Source organism: Triturus cristatus, chromosome 9 (assembly GCF_964204655.1).
Source record: "Triturus cristatus chromosome 9, aTriCri1.1, whole genome shotgun sequence".
NCBI classification, from domain to species: Eukaryota; Metazoa; Chordata; class Amphibia; order Caudata; family Salamandridae; genus Triturus; species Triturus cristatus.
Window position 1 is genome coordinate 2,206,533 of NC_140592.1, and position 16,214 is coordinate 2,222,746.

The 16,214-nt window shown below is 49.0% G+C and overlaps 1 protein-coding gene across 1 annotated transcript in view; it reads right to left on the minus strand.

Annotated features, from left to right (window-relative positions):
• Positions 1–16,214, minus strand: part of LOC146797218 (uncharacterized) — a 445,928-nt gene that overhangs the window by 114,698 nt on the left and 315,016 nt on the right. The window lies entirely within an intron of this gene.

Below are 16,214 nucleotides of genomic sequence, written 5' to 3' on the forward strand. Positions count from 1 at the left end.
AGTAACATATGATGTGCTGTATGGACACATTTAGAGGGTTGATTGTGTTGTTGTGGCAGTAAACAACAAATCTTTTCCACTTTGCAGCATAGCATGCCCTAGTAGTAGGGCGTCTAGCTTCCCTGATAATATTCATGCAATCAGGGGGAAGGTTAAGGTATCCGAATTCTAGGACCTCAGGAGCCAGATCGCAAGATTGAGCTGAGCTGGGTCCGGGTGCCTGATCTCTCCATGGTTCTAGGTTAGGAGGCATGGTGAGAGGTGCAGCTTTTGGTGTGGTACTACCGAGAGTTCCAGCAGTGTGATGTACCACGGTTGTCTGGCCCATGTTGGAGCTACTAGGATCAGTGTTAGGGAATGCTGTTGTAGCTTTCGCACCACTAATGTGTGGGAGAGGTGGAAAAGCGTATGCAAATGTGTTTGACCAGTTCATCCATATCGCATTGCCTTTGGACAATGGGTGTGGATATCTGGCGGCGAAGCTTGGGCATTTTTTGTTTTCGTGGGTGGCGAATAGGTCTATGTGTGGATGCCCCCACTTCTGAAAGAACGGGTGAAGAACCTGTGGGTGAAGTTCCGATTCGTGAATCTGTTGCGTTTGTCTGCTGAGCAGATCTGCCACGGTGTTTTGGACTCCTGGGACGTGTTGGGCCAGGAGAAAGATTTTCTGTGGAATTGCCCATCTCCCTATGCTCTGTCCTAATTGAGAGAGCTGTGGAGAGTGTGTGCCCCCCTGTTTTTGAATATAGTACATGGCAGTCATGTTGTCTGTGCGATTGAGGACTGCCTTGCCTGAAATCTGCGTCTGGAAGGATTTTAGGGCTAGGAAGATTGCCAGTAACTCCAGATGGTTGATGTGGAGTAACTTCTGTTGCGGCGTCCATGTGCCCTGTACTGTGAGATGTAACAGATGAGCTCCCCAGCCGGAGAGCGATGCGTCTGTTAGGATTATTTGTGGAACCGGGTCCAGGAACGGTCGACCTCTGGAAAGGTTTGTGGTGTTCCACCACTGCAGAGAGCGATGGGTGCGACCGTCCACCAACACCAGATCTGTCAGTTGCCCCTGGGCCTGGTTCCACTGGCGCGCTAAACACTCTTGGAGTGGACGCATCTGGAGTCTTGCATGGGGCACTATGAAAATGCAAGAGGCCATCATCCCTATCAGTTGCATAAACACCCTTGCTGGGAGAGAGTGTTGAAATATGAATTTTTGACGCAGAGCCTGTATATTTGCAATCCTGGCAGGATTGGGATAGGCTATGGCTTTTGTGGGGTCTATGGTGGCACCAAGGTATTGTTGTGTGTGTGATGGTACCAGGTGGGACTTTTGGTGGTTCGCCGTGAAACCTAGCTGGTGAAGTAGTTGGATTGTAGCGGCGGTGTGTTGCACACATTGTTCGTAGGACGTGGTTTTTATTAGCCAGTCGTCCAAATACGGGAAGACGTGAATGTGCTGTCTTCTGAGGTGTGCCGCCACTACTGCTAGGCACTTGGTGAATACCCTTGGTGCTGTTGTTACCCCGAACGGGAGCACCTTGAACTGGTAGTGTTGCCCGTCCACTACAAATCTGAGGTACTTTCTGTGAGCATGGTGTACTGGGACGTGAAAGTATGCGTCTTTCAAGTCCAGAGTGGTGAGAAAGTAGTTCTGGGAGAGGAGTGGAAGAACCTGTTGAAGGGTTACCATGTGAAAGCGGTCTGAATGTATGTAAGTATTTAGAGGTCTGAGATCTAGGATAGGTCGTAGAGTCTCGTCTCTCTTTGGAATCAGAAAGTACAGGGAGTAGACCCCTAAATTTTGTTGATTGATGGGGACCTGCTCTATGGCTTGTTTTTGCAGGAGGGAGATTACCTCCTGTTTTAGTAACGTGGCATGCTCTAGAGACATTGGACGTTGCCTGGGTGGAATGTTTGGGGGGGTAGATGTTAATTCTAGGCAATACCCTGAATGAATAATTTGGGTCACCCATCTGTCTGAGGTGATTGTCTCCCAGACGTGAAGGAAATGTTGTATTCTGCCCCCGACCGGAGTGGAATGGTCTGGAGGGAGCGGGGGAAAGTCATTGGGTAGGCGGTGTGGCAGAGCGGGCAGTATTTGTCTTGCCTCTGCCTTTATTATTATTGCCTGTGTATCCGCCTCTTTGATAACCCTTTGTGAAGGTAGACTGAGGATGGGATTTGTAGGACGCGGATGCACTATCTGAGGAGTAGCCTCTGCCCGTGCCATGAAAGGAAGAGCGGCGAAAGGAGCGCCTAGGAGTGTGTGAGACTGTAGGGCTCCCATGGATTTCGCCGTATCAGTATCTTTCTTCATCTTCTCGAGGGCTTCATCAACTTTTGGGCCAAATTAATGTTGTTGGTCGAATGGGTGATTCAATATGGAGGCTTGTACCTCAGGTTTAAAACCTGAAACTCTTAGCCAGGCGTGGCGACGGAGAAGGACACTGGTGTTTACGGCCCTGGAGGCTGTATCTGCCGCATCTAGGGCACAGCGTATAGAGGTATTAGTTATAGTTTTTCCCTCTTGGATCAAATCATTAGCCCTATTTCTGTATTTTTCAGGGAGATGGTGCATGATGGTCTCTAACTCATCATAATGCGCCCTGTCGTATCTGGCCAATAGCGCTTGCGTGTTGGCAATACGCCATAAATTGGCGGCTTGTGACGCAGTGCGCTTCCCTGACGCATCTAGGAGCTTGGACTCTTTGTCAGGTGGTGGTGCTTCGCCTGACGCCTGAGAATTTGAACGCTTCCTAGCTGTAGATACCACTAAAGAATGCAGTGGTGCAGGGCCTTTAATGTATGAAGGATTTGTGGGGGCGGCTTTGTATTTTTTCTCTATACGGGGTTTAGGACCCTAGCCCTGACTGGGTCTTTAAAAACCTCCGGTGCATGTTTGATTACTCCTTTTAACATAGGTAGAATGGCAGTAGACCTATGTGCATTATCGAAGGTGTCTAGGAGAAAATCTTCCTCCACTGGGTCAGTATGTAACTCCACACCGTGATAATGTGCCGCCCTCTGTAGTAGGTGGTGAAAGCCTAACGAATCTTCTGGTGGGGATGGCCTAGATGGGTAAAGGTCATCCTGTGGGACATCTGGGATGTCCGGATTGTTATAGTCATTCCATGGGTCTGGAGATCCAGTAGGGGTGGAGTCTTGTGGCACATCTGCTGGATCATAGTAAGGGACCCCTAGATCATCTTGGTCTGGAGACAGGGTTGGAGAGCGATGAGGCAGGGGTGGAGAAGGTGGAGGTGGGGAGGGTGGAGGAGGTCGAGGAGGTGGGGAAGGCACTCTGAAAGGGGAGGTAGCAGTGTCCTTCCTCTGTGGAGGTGGAGGTGGAGCTGGTTTGTCCAAGTGTCTCTTTTTTGAAGACAGTGTCAAATGTCCAGTTTTTGGATCCTTGGTAAGTGTCTTTTGCAGAGGATCCGGTGTGAAAACTTCTTGCGACACTGGTTGTTCGGTCGGCGCTGAGGTTTTCGGGGCCGACGGCTTTTTAGGCTTGTCTAAGCCGTGCTTCTTCGGGACCTCCGATTTTTTGTTCGGTGCCGAAAAAGGCTTCGGCACGGGAGTGTCGGTGCCGAGGGCCTTATGATGTTTGGTCGGCACCAAGAGGGCAGGTTTCGACACCGAGGGCTTTGGTGCTGGGCTCGGTGTGGAGGTGGAGGCCGATTTTTTCTTCGGTGCCGAAGGGTGTCTTTCGGTACCGCTGGTAGGCTGGCTCGAGCCCGAGCTGCCGGAAGGCTTAACAGGCTTCTTTACCGGGCCCGAAGGTGGGGTGTGAGAAGCAGTATCCTTGGTCTTGCCTAGGCTCGAAGGCGAAGGCGTGACCGAAGCCTTTTTGGGTATCGACGTGGGTGTGGGAGGGGGTATAGTACTCACGACCCTCTGCGCCGGGGTGATGTCCTCCACATCTGAGTCGTCGGCCTCGGAAGCACTGACAAGGTAGTCGTCCTCTTCTTCGATGTTCTGCTGTCCTGGAGCTTCGACGTCGTCCCCGAAGATGTACTGGAGCGGAGGTCGAGGAGTGCGCCATGTTGCGTCTGGCCCTTCGATCTCGAATAGTCTTTTTAGATCTAAAAGACTTGCAGGCGGGACAGTCTCGGGCCTCGTGTTCAGGGGAGAGGCAGAGGTTGCACACCTCATGAAGATCGGTGTGGGGGAATTTGGACCCACATCGAGGGCACTTCTTGAAGGGAGTTCTTTCCATCAGCCGAGACCGGAGCCGGAATAGGCCCGAAGGCCGCCGTCGACCGGAATCCAAGAAGTGCTGAAGAGAAGGTGATTAAGATGATTTATTATCTGAAGGATCTCGATGAGCGAGGATTTTTGCGTCGACCGCTGAACTGGAAAAGTTCGGAACCGGAGCGCGAAGTATTACATCCGAGCCCGATGGCGGAAAAATACAATCTGTGGATGGAGCCGAAGCCCATGCGCAATACGAGCCAAAGGAGGAGTCACCGACCTCGTGACTTCCAAAGACTTTCCAAGAGGAAAAACAAACTGCAAACATCCGGGCCCAACACCAGATGGCGATCTATGCACAGTGTATAATCTGCAGCTCATATGCCTCGAACATTGCTTTTGATATTTCAGGACTGGTTAATTTTTTTTAACAGTGGATGCTTGTGTGCTTTGGTAATGGATGATTATCATTCCAAATAGACAGAGGTGAAATTGCTCTCTTAATCCACCACTGGGGCAGCCATAGAATTCTTCAAGGAAGTATTTGCACAAAAGGGGTGCCCCTCCAAGTTAGTCACCGACAATGGTGTGCAGCTCACATCGCTAGAAATGGAAGCTTTTGTTAGACATTGTGGTATTGAACATGTGACAACTTCACTGTACGAAACTCACAAAAATGGTGAAGTTGAGAGATTCAACAGAATGTCGAAGGAGAATGTGGTGGAAGCATAAAAGCATGGAGGTGACTGGAAGAGTTACCTTAGAGAAAGGTTGTGGCTGTACCGTATAACTCCACACACTATCACCGAAGTTAACCCTTTTAGATTGTCAAAAGGAAGGGATCCGGCATCTAATTTGTGCCCCTGGTGGTTGAAGGAAAAGTGGAGGAGAGAAGAAGGTTGTGGTGTCAAAGAAACTGCTTTGCGAGTGAGGAGAAAGAAAAGTAAAGTCAAAGACTGGTATTATAGTAAATGGAAAGCAAGACTACATGAGCTCAAAGTGGGAGACTGGGTGAGGATCTTAAGAACGGGGTTCATCAGTAAAGCGGCCGCCAAGTTTGGGAAAGCCATGAAAATACAGACGGTTTTAACTAATAGTGTAATTACCCAGAATGGTAGAGTTTGGAATGGTAGGAGAGTAGACAAATGCCCCGAGAGGTACAACCCAAGAGCCAGAGTGGAGAACACTAAAGAGGATTTTCTTTTAAGTTCTGACAACCCTGTCCAAAGGTATGATCAAAATGGTGATTATGAGAATCGCTCTGATTCGCCAAACAATGGCAAAGGTACAGTGTCCTCCAGAGGTAAAGGTACACAACATTATGGAAGATTCCTTGACTTGATAATGTGCATAATGTGAATGTACAGCCATTGGTCTACATTTTCTGATGTGCTTTTTTTTATTTTTACTTAGGTTTCTTTCATTCTGCTTGTTTTGTTTAATGAGGGATGTGTAGTATTCTGTACTTTGTATTCTATGCATGAACTGTGTTTATTTTCATACTATTTTCCAGGTTCCCTTTAGTGTGTCAATGTAGAATGCAAAAGATGCTTCAGTTGCATCTCGAGCTGTCCTGACAGTGGATGCTTTGCTGTGATGCAGGAATAAGATCTTAAAACCTGTGTGGACTGGAATACTTTTTTTCACCAACCATGGCAAACTGTTGGATTTGTTGTAAGCATTATTTTGGTACTCTGAATGATATTGCTAACTAGTTCCAATCAAAAGTTGGACTTTATTATGTTTAATAAAGCCATCCAATGTTAGCCTAAGGTGTTAGCAGCGTTACAATGGGAAAAACATCTTTGGCTATTTTTTCCTACCAGGGCATATAAAACATACTTAAAATTGCCCATGCTTTTTATAACAATGGCCTCTACCCTTGGGGCACCTAGGGCAGACCTTAAGGGGGACCTATAAGTTATAAAAAGGTAGTTCTGGACCGAAGTACTTTTAATTCTAGAAACCGCTTTCTTTTTTAAACCAGCCTGCAAGGCAGGTCTGTCTTTAAAATGACCCAGGACACCACAGCAGTGCACACTTAGATGCATTACGTCCACTGGGGCCTCTAAACCTACCTGCTCTACCATATACTTGGGACATACAGGAAGACTGTCTTGGCCAATTAGAATTATACTAATTACCATATACCTTAAGAGGTCAGAGCACTGGCCGTGGGCCGCAGAGCCCAGGGCTATTTGTGAGTCAGGAACCACCAGCATCAGTTGAAAGAATGGGGCTGATCATGACAAAAAGGATGACTTTCTGACACGTTCCAGAACCTGGGTGAATAAGTATTTGGCTTGTTTTTCTTGTCTGCACTTCGTTGTCTCCTGTCTGATGGTGTCCTGGCTGCAGGTGTGCAGAGAGCCACAGGAGGTAGTGAGCTTTCCAGTCAAAAAAGCAGTGGTGCTGTTTATAAAGTAGATGATGCAGCTGGTTTTGAAGATGATGCGGACTGGCAAGGGGAGCAAGTGGACTGCCATCAGGGTGTGGGTGGTCATATTTCTTTAGGACCTGGATGAGACATGCAGTAATGTCCTCAATGGGGATAAGTATGGAGTCTGGGAGGTCATGGCACTGGGCTTTACCGTCATCCAGATGCACAGGTTTGGGGGCTTAATGGCTGTTAGTAGAAGGGATTTATAAAAGAAAGGTGTCAAAAATATTGAATTGAACTCAAAACACCTTATCAGTGGTGGTTCAAGACTGTCTGTTTCCAAACTCAAGCAAACCTAAAGTCTTTAAATTCTGAAACAACCAGACAACCTAGCTAAATACCTGCAGTGTAACGGCCACATGTGAGAACTGTAATCTATCTGGGCAGAGGAGAGAGTGCTGCATGTAAAAACCTAACACATGCTACCTCCCGGAAGCCTCTGGAATGAAATGAGAAGAGAACACACTGCATCCATTGTGTTCAATTATGCCACAGATCTGGCTCAGCGGGAATACTGGTTTTAATTCAGTTAGAGGAAGTTAGGGTGTCATGATGTTTTAAAATTAAAAAGAGAAGCTGCTGAGTGCGAAGCCCTCCGATTCTGAATTCTGGATTATGACTGAGCGTTAATCCATTTGCTGTTATTCTCATGATATGTCAGACACAAATTCTTAAGATCATGTTCCAAAATGTCACTCATGCACCAAATTACAATTAGATTTATCTGTGCTGCCACAAGCCTTTTTTTGATGAATTGAAGGACTCAATATTGTTATATAAATTGACTGCTGAATATACTTGTTTCTGGCTTAGATAACCAACTTGACTGATTTTTGAAAATAACAAGCATTGGCATAGCCAATAGGTCTCGCCTTTGGGACCTTATAAGTGTTTAGTTATCCAGCACAATATCCTTGGTGCAACAACATCAACTGTTGCATGGCTAAACACTTATACGGTCCCAAAGGCGAGACCTATTGGCTATGCCAATGCATGTTGGTTCTGTTACAGTCTATTACCTGATGATACCCAAACCTTGACTTTCTTGCGTTCCTTCATGCGTCACCTGTATGAAAGCACATTCTATCTCTTTTTTTTTTTTTTTTTATGTTTCAAAAACCTTTATTACCATCTCACAGCAATTTTACAACATCACGCCTACAACCTCTCGGGCCGGCTATCATCTACAATACCAACTTTTTACCAATATGCATATACACAGCCATTTGCCCGACAACCCGGAGGTCCGGAGGCGAAGCACTGCAACCTATTCCGCATATCATCACTGCACATTGCCCATCAGTCTAAGGTCCACATAAATATACTGAATTCACTTTCACGCTGCTACAGTGTGCAACCTCTACAAAGTCAAATTTGAGGAATGAGTGCCCAACCCTCTAACACTGACAAAACGTCTCAATCATTCGCTCTTTTACGACTGTAACATCTCTTGTGAGTAACACAACTCTTACCATGTCCCCTAGCATCAGCCAGCCACATAGATCAGTACAGCATATCCCCAGCCTACTGTTCCGAACTGCCTGGTGCAGCTGTGGAACCAGTACCACTTGTCTCCAGAGTTCCGTCTCCCTCCGAAACTGCCTGAGCTGCTAAGTATGCTCTGAACCGCTCCCATATATCCTTGGCTCTACTACTCAATGGTTGTGTGTCTGCGTATATTGTGTTCTGTTCCTGACAGTATAGTAAATCCACTATCCATTCCTTAAATTTCGGCGCACGGCCCCTCCCCCACCTACATGCCACCCTCCTTTTCGCCATCAAAAGAGCAATATTCCCAAATTTCCGATGTACCTTGGATATTCCCATAGTGTACCCCAGGAGCATCACTAGTGGATCCCGGTCAATCGTGGCGCCCAACATAGCCACCAGCGCAGTGTGAACTTGCGCCCAGTAGTCAGACACATCCGGACATAACCATGCCAGGTGTAAAAACCCAGCCCCTTCCGAGTGACACCGCTCACACCTGTCATTATCCGTCAGGCGAAATCGCAACTTCCGCACGGGCGTGCAGTATAAACGCTGCAGAAACTTATAGTGAATAATTCGTAATCTGCAGCTGGCCGATATCTGCGAGGTCAGCTCACAACAATACGCCCATTGCGCCTCCGTTATGTCTTTCTATGTCCCCACTCCACTGTCTGAGCGCTCTGCATTATCCACTCCCACTTTGCTCTCGAATGCTACGATACAAGTGCGATACTAAATGTCTGCCATCTGCAGAAGTAAGTAAGACTCGCAGAGGCAGTACTACGCCAGGTTCCTCTGGGAAATGTGGTATGATAGCTCTGAGCCCCTGCCTCAACCTGAGATAATAAAAGACCTCTAGCGGTGTAGGCTGACCCCCCTGAAACCACTGTTCTTTCGTTTTGAACCGCCCATTCAGGAATAAATCGCCCCAGCTGCGGATCCGCCACCTAGCGTACATCTCCTGGAACCCTCCTTCTTGCAACAATGACAACCCTGGGTGGTAAACTAGTGGCAAGGTCGGTGCATATAGGAACAGAAGTGCGACCTTACGGAGAATCCGCTGCCACGCATCTATCGTGCAAGTCACTGTAGTAGCCGGCGTCTCAATCACACTTACCGGGCCTTGAATAATGCCTCGCAGTGGCAGCGGCCTAACTATCCAGTCCTCCACAGCCAGCTGCGGCATGAATGGTGTAGGCACAAACCAGTGGTACGCAAACTGGGCTTGAGCACTCAAATAATAGGCTAAAAAATCGGGGACATCAAAGCCACCTTTACCATAGGGCTGAGTTATAATCGACCACGCCAGTCTAGGCTGCTTCCCGGCCCAAAACAGTCTTATTAACTCTGAGCGGAGCGTCCGGAAAAAATAAGCACCTGGATAGTACGGGACATTTTGGAACAGATATAGAAAACGGGGCAACACGACCATTTTAATTAGTGAGGCCCTACCCGCCATAGTGAAAGGTAAAGAAATCCATCTTGTGACATCATCGGTTAATTTAGCAATGGCAGCGCCGTAATTTAGTCGCACCGTCTCCTCCTTAAGCTTTGATATCTGGATCCCTAAATAACGAAGGTCCGAATCACACCATTCAAGCGGATAATCCAATGCGGACCGGGTCACCGCAGGAGTCAGAGGGAAAAACTGCGACTTCTTCCAATTAATTTGTATACCAGACAACCGGCCAAACACCAAAAATTCCCTAAGCAGCGGATTGAGATTGGTCTGTGGATCCACCACATATAACGTAAAGTCATCCACATACAGCGACACATCTATTTGACGTTGGACACATTGAAAGGCGCTTCGCTTGTGTAGCTGCCGGATACGGCACGCCAATGGCTCAATTGAGACAATGGAGACAATGGGCAACCCTGTCTAGTGCCTCTGGTTAATGAAATTGGGCTCGACATCTCACCATTGATTAGAATTCTCGCCTTCGGATCAGTATACAGCAACCGTATCCACGCAACAAATATCTTTGGAAACCCCATCCTATACAAAATAGCAAACAGATAGTTCCACTCAACCGAATCGAATGCTTTAGTGGCATCAAGAAATATAGCAGCCACTGGCATTTCCGGCGCAATGGTATGCATCAGAGAGAAAAGGGTACGCAAATTATTGGCAGTGGATCTCCCAGGAACCAACCCGGACTGGTCCGGAAGGGCTATCTTAGTCATTAATACCGAAAGCCTATTGGCCAGCACCTTCGCCAAGATCTTAGCATCGCAATTGATCAAAGAGAGCGGCCTATATGCATCACAGTCAGCAGAATCCTTGCCCGGCTTCAACAGCGAGGTAATCAACACCTCCCTCATCGATCCCGGCAACACTCCTACCTCCAAAGACTCCTCATAGACCTCCTTGAGGACTGGGGCCAGTATATCAATGTAACATTTGTAAAATCCCACCGGCAGCCCATCCAAGCCCGTCGCCTTGCCATTGTTCAGAGACATAATTGCTTCTCGGATTTCGTCTAATTCAAACGGCGCACCAAGGAACTGCCTGTGGTCGTCACTCAGTCAACACAGCGCCACATCATCCAGAAAATCCCCCCAGACTACCTCGCCATCATTATGAGCAGTATACAGCTCAGCATAATGTGTAGTGAAGAGTTCCAAAATACCCTTCGTATCTCGCCGTAGAACCCCTTCCGATGTGCGCAGCTCCAATATGTGTGTCATGCAACGCGGTGGCCGCGTAACCTCTGCCAAGGCTCGTCCCGGCCTCTCACCCTCACAATATCTTCGAGCCCGCCAGTATTTACCCCGGAATTGAGCCTCCCTATCCGCTTCCTTTTCAAACTGCATGAGCCGTTCTCTGAATTCTTTCTGAATGGGGCCCATCGGTTCTCTGTTCATCCTAGACTCCAGGTCCTTAAGTTCTCCCTCTAACTTTGCTAGCGTCCCTCTTATGTCCTTCAGGACTCCAAAGCTCTTTGAAATGTAGTAGCCTCTAACCGTTACCTTAAATGCCTCCCAGATGGTGTCCACACTCTCTACCGAGCCCTTATTGCGGGGAAAAAACTATCTCCTCTCCCAACTCTGTTTTAAACAATGAATCCAAAAGGGCCGTGGCTTGCATCCGCCACCGTGTAACAGCGCTCCCACATCCCGGGATCGCTATCTGAACCAGAACCGGGCAATGATCCGAATATGACCGCGGTAAGTGCGCAACCCTTCCTAAATCCGACGCTATACCCCGAGACAAAAAACAGTAATCCAGTCGAGCCCATGTGTTAGCATACGCTGTAAAGTGTGTACCCTCTCGAAGTCCATCATGTACCAATCTCCAACTATCAATCAATCCCCCTTCCTCCAATATACCCGCTAAAACATCCCACGCCCTTTTGTTGTATTGAGGACTGTTATCTGACCTGTCCATTCCCGGGACCAGCGCTACATTAAAATCTCCACCCCATAAAATATGCAAGGAGACAGTGTCTAGTATCTTGCCCCATAAGTGTGTGAAGAAGGCTGGCGAATCCACATTAGGACCATAACAGTTTACTATAGTGACCGTGTCAGTGCCCAGCCTACCCCACAACACCACAAATCTCCCCTCAGCATCCGCATGCTCACCCAGCTTCACAAAGGGCAACGTCTTTCTGATTAAAATCGCCACTCCCCTAGCATACCCTGAATACGACGAAAAGCTGAGTACTGCCGCCCACTTACCCGCCAGTGTGTAATGTGGTCTGGGACTAAGGTGTGTTTCCTGTAGTAATGCAATGTGTACCTGATGCTGCTCTAAATAAGCCATCACCTTTCTGCATTTTCTAGCATCATTTAATCCACGAACATTCCATGATAAGACTGTGATTCTTGCCCTCCTCCTCAATTCAGTCATTTCTCATCAATTTCCCTCACTCCTAGCAACCATATGGCATCCGGCACTATCCCTTGCATATTCAGCAGCGCATTGACTAATGTAAGCCACAGCAACCACATCTTCGGACCTCCATGAATAAGCATTGCAAACGCCCCATAACCCACCATCCCCATTCTCTGCTTGAGACAAACACCCATCCCAATCCCAATACCCCCTCCCCCCATCCCCAAACTCCACCCCCCCAACCATTCCATAATGCCTACCCATCCTCCCCCCTCCCACTGAAGCAAACCCCAACTTGCCAGCCAAGGATCCCCCCCGCCCCTCCCGCAATTGCCCCAAGAACAAGGGCTAATCGTGCCTCCAAACCACCCCATATACTCTAGGGTATTTCCCTTTAGGGATCATATCTAGGTGGCACCACTATTTCCCCCCTCATCTATTCCAGACCCACAAGAGACTTGTAGTCTGACTCGTTGACCCAGAGGGGTTGTCCGGCGTTATATCCATCAGCAACTGAGAGTCCTCATTAACACACAACGAAGTTTACAACCTATAGAAGATAAGCATCTATCATACTCTCTGAGCCATATTCAATACCATAATGTGCTCATCTCTCCCACCCATGTCTCTTTACTCATCAGCATTTAAGGACTATGCAGCATGCTTAGACCAATGTACCGTCTGAAGCAATCAAGTTCCCCTGTTATATTGCTCACACCAAGTGTTCGCTCACCCCTATGTTGTCAGTGCACGATCAGTATCAACCCCACTCACTGTTCACCGTCCATCCCCTCCTCGTGCTGTGGTGCCTGTTCTTCTTCTGCCGCAGCCCCGGGCTTGTTAGCTCGTCTGTAGTGCATGAGGAAATCCTCCACTTGCTGAGGAGCCGTGAAAAACTTTTGTCTGCCCTGGTACGTGACTCGCAGCCGAGCCGGATAGAGTAAGGCATAGTCCAATTGCAAGTTCCGTAGTTTGGCCTTCACAGCTAAAAATTTCCTGCGCTCCTCCTGGACCATTGGAGTGAAATCCGGGAACAACGTGAAGGAATTACCTTCATAGGATAAGGAGCGCGTGCCGCGCGCCGCCCTTAGAGCCGCATCACAATCCCGATAGTTCAACAGCCGGGCAATGATGGGCCTGGGGGTCGCACCCGGCTTCGGTCTGGGGCCCAGAGCACGGTGTGCCCGCTCTACGATAAATTGGGGAGAAAACGCGTCCGACCCAATCGCTGCCAGCAGCATCCTTTCCACATATTCCTCCATTTTGCCTATATTGGTCGTCTCCGGAATGGCTACGATGCGGACATTATTGCGCCGGCTTCTCGCTTCAAAATCCTCGTTTTTGGATGCAATATCTCGCAGCAGGTTGTCCATTCTAGAGATCTGCGAGGTATGGTGTGTCGCTGTGTCTTCTGCGTCCGATATCCGTTGTTCCGCACCTTTCAGGTGCTCCTCGTGCGCATCCAATTTATGCACCACTGCATTCATACGCGACGATATCCGGTCCACTTTATCAGCAATCGTCGCAAACCCTTGGCGCAGCACCTCGTGTAGACTGGTCGCCGTAGCCGACGAATCCCCCGCACCGCCTTCCGTTACATCCGGGCCATGCAACACTTCCCCAGTTTTAGTCGCCTTCTTTCCGGAGTCAAACGTGAGCTTAGCTTGTCGCGTATCCGTCTTGCCCATCTCTGTCTGCTGTCTATGCAATATTTCTCACCGTTTGCGGGACCGTGTTGCAATCCCCAAGCCAGCAGCGCCAACCGCGCTGCAAGCCGCAGGTGGTAGAGATGGGGAGCAGAGTGTACTCCACCGTCACCACAATAGTTCCAGCCAGTACGGTCTCACCGACAGTCCTCAGGCCTCCTGTACAGCCAGCAGCCTCGATGCCAGATCCAGTGTATGTTTTCACTACCACCTATCACTTCTGAGGAGGCGTGCTTGGTGCACAACAGGGAAGGCCGCCCAAGTTCACCAGTAGCAACCACTCATCGCCAATGCACAGCGCCTGCCAACTAGTGTGCGCCACCGAAAGGAAGGGTCCATGTACAGCTCCCCCTGGCCTTCAGTATCCCTGCCGCGGGTGACAGTCCTCAGTACCCATCGGCACACTCAGGGCCCAAGGCAACAGGTGCTCCGCCCGGCCCAGCCTTACACTCCGCTCCGGCAGCTGTAAAGGATCCAGAATGGGCCACGACAATCCCCCGTGTGCTGTTTGGGTCTCTCAGGCCCTCTCCCACCAGTGCCACCGCAACCCAGGCATCAGAGGTGCAGTCCGCTAGTCCTATTCCGGCTCACCCTTCGAATGTAGACTCAACCCCCGCGTCTCCAGCACCCGGGGCCCCCCCCCGCGCTACTCCAGGTCCGCAGACGATAGGGATGGGAGGAAGCTCCAACTCACCACACCAATCCCATCGGCAGCTCTCCGCACCGTCTCCTTGCAGCAGGCAGAGCACGGCAGCACCCGGGCATCCAAGGCCCTCTCCGCTGCAGCGCCAGGCGAATCGATCGTTTCAGACCTCCCGGGGGGAGGGGGGGTGGGGAGGCTCCTCCACCCCACACGTCCAGCAATAGCACCGCTCAAGTGGGCTCACAGCGTCCACCACTCCCGCTTCTCGCCACAGGGCTTGGCTCTCTCCGTCTGCGCTCCTGAGGCCTACGGCCGTTATCGCAGCCGCGACCTCTCCCAGGATTCACCACCGGCTAAACGCTCCATAGACACCAGCCGCACAGTCCGTCGGAGCATCCGGGGCGGCTATCGACACCAGCGATGCACCGATTTTCTTCAAACTCAGCACGAGATCAGCAGACCTCCCAGGCAATCGTTGTGCGCAATTTCAGCCTCTCCAGCCACCGTTAAATGATAATTTAGGCGGATAAATGTCGCCGGACTGCGGGAGCCTTACTCAAAGGCAACCATGAGCTAGCGCGCCACCTAGCGTCCCCCTATGAAAGCACATTCTATCTCACAACCATCTGTAACTTTCATTGTCTACTGCAAAATCCCACAAACACATTGTGCTTCCCCTCATTCACTGGACCAACACCATTACCTATGATTGAACTCTTTTGGTTATCCAGGTCTCCTTTATCCTCAGCCATGAATATCCGAATGCACTTTAAAACCTAAGTGTGAGTGGACTTTATTGCTGTCTGTGCGCCTAAGATGTACTATCGTCACCCCTGCCAGCCGAGACTAATTAACACACTAGATTGGAGCACCTTTGATAACAATAACAGATGGCAACAAAACTTTACTATCTACAGTTATGAACTTGGTCACAGCTATCAACCTTACCCAGTCACCTCCCATTAACAGTAACAAGGAGGCTGGCTTTAGTACAAACCAGGACATATTGAAGTTTCTCTGTCTCGTCTTTAATAGAATTCATCACTATACTTTGCAATCAATCATGAGCATCATCCCACGTGAGCCTCTTTTAAATAAATGAACTTCAATAATGATTGTTGTTTTGCTTTTAAATTAAAAATGAAAAAGGTTTGTAAAAATGCATCCAATGTAGGCTGGAGACGAAGAATAACAAACCGAAGCTCGTCACACAAAACACCATGCGTAAAGTTTGCCCCGGATCGAAATTAAGAAAACGCTGCACTTGACCCACACATTCTTCAAAAGCTTGGAGAGTGGCAACAATTACTTGCCTGGGGGGAATCAAGGGGCAGAGAAAACGAGGTGCCGCCACCACACTCACCTCTAACTCCAGGGTCTGGCAGCCCCCAGCCCCTCGGTATCCATGTCTAAGCAGGGAAGAGACACTGGGTAACTGTGGACAGAAGCATAGTGTCCTGCTTTTAAACTTAACCACTGCGAGGAAGTGCCGGCCGAAAGTCTGTGGTATAGCATCCAGTACAGCCTTGAAGAGAGGAGCTTGACAGGACCGGAGCAGCTCGACCATAGCAAAAGAGAATCCATCACAGTCGGGGAAGCAGGAGAGCATGCCATTCAGGGTCCGATAATAAAGTCACCGTACACAGTAAATAAAAATAAATAAAACAAATTACGGTCATGAAAGCGGGACAGCGTGTCATCCCGGGTCCGGTTGAAAGCCACCGCACACATGAAATAAAAATAAATAAAAAACATTACTGTCGGTGAAGAGGGAGAATGTGTCACACCGGGTCCCATGAAAAGCCACTGCACACACAAAATAAATAAAACAAGCGGTCTTCACTTTTCAAGCACTCAGTACTTTACTTGTGCATGCATTCCATTCCTGATCTTTGTATTTATTCTAAC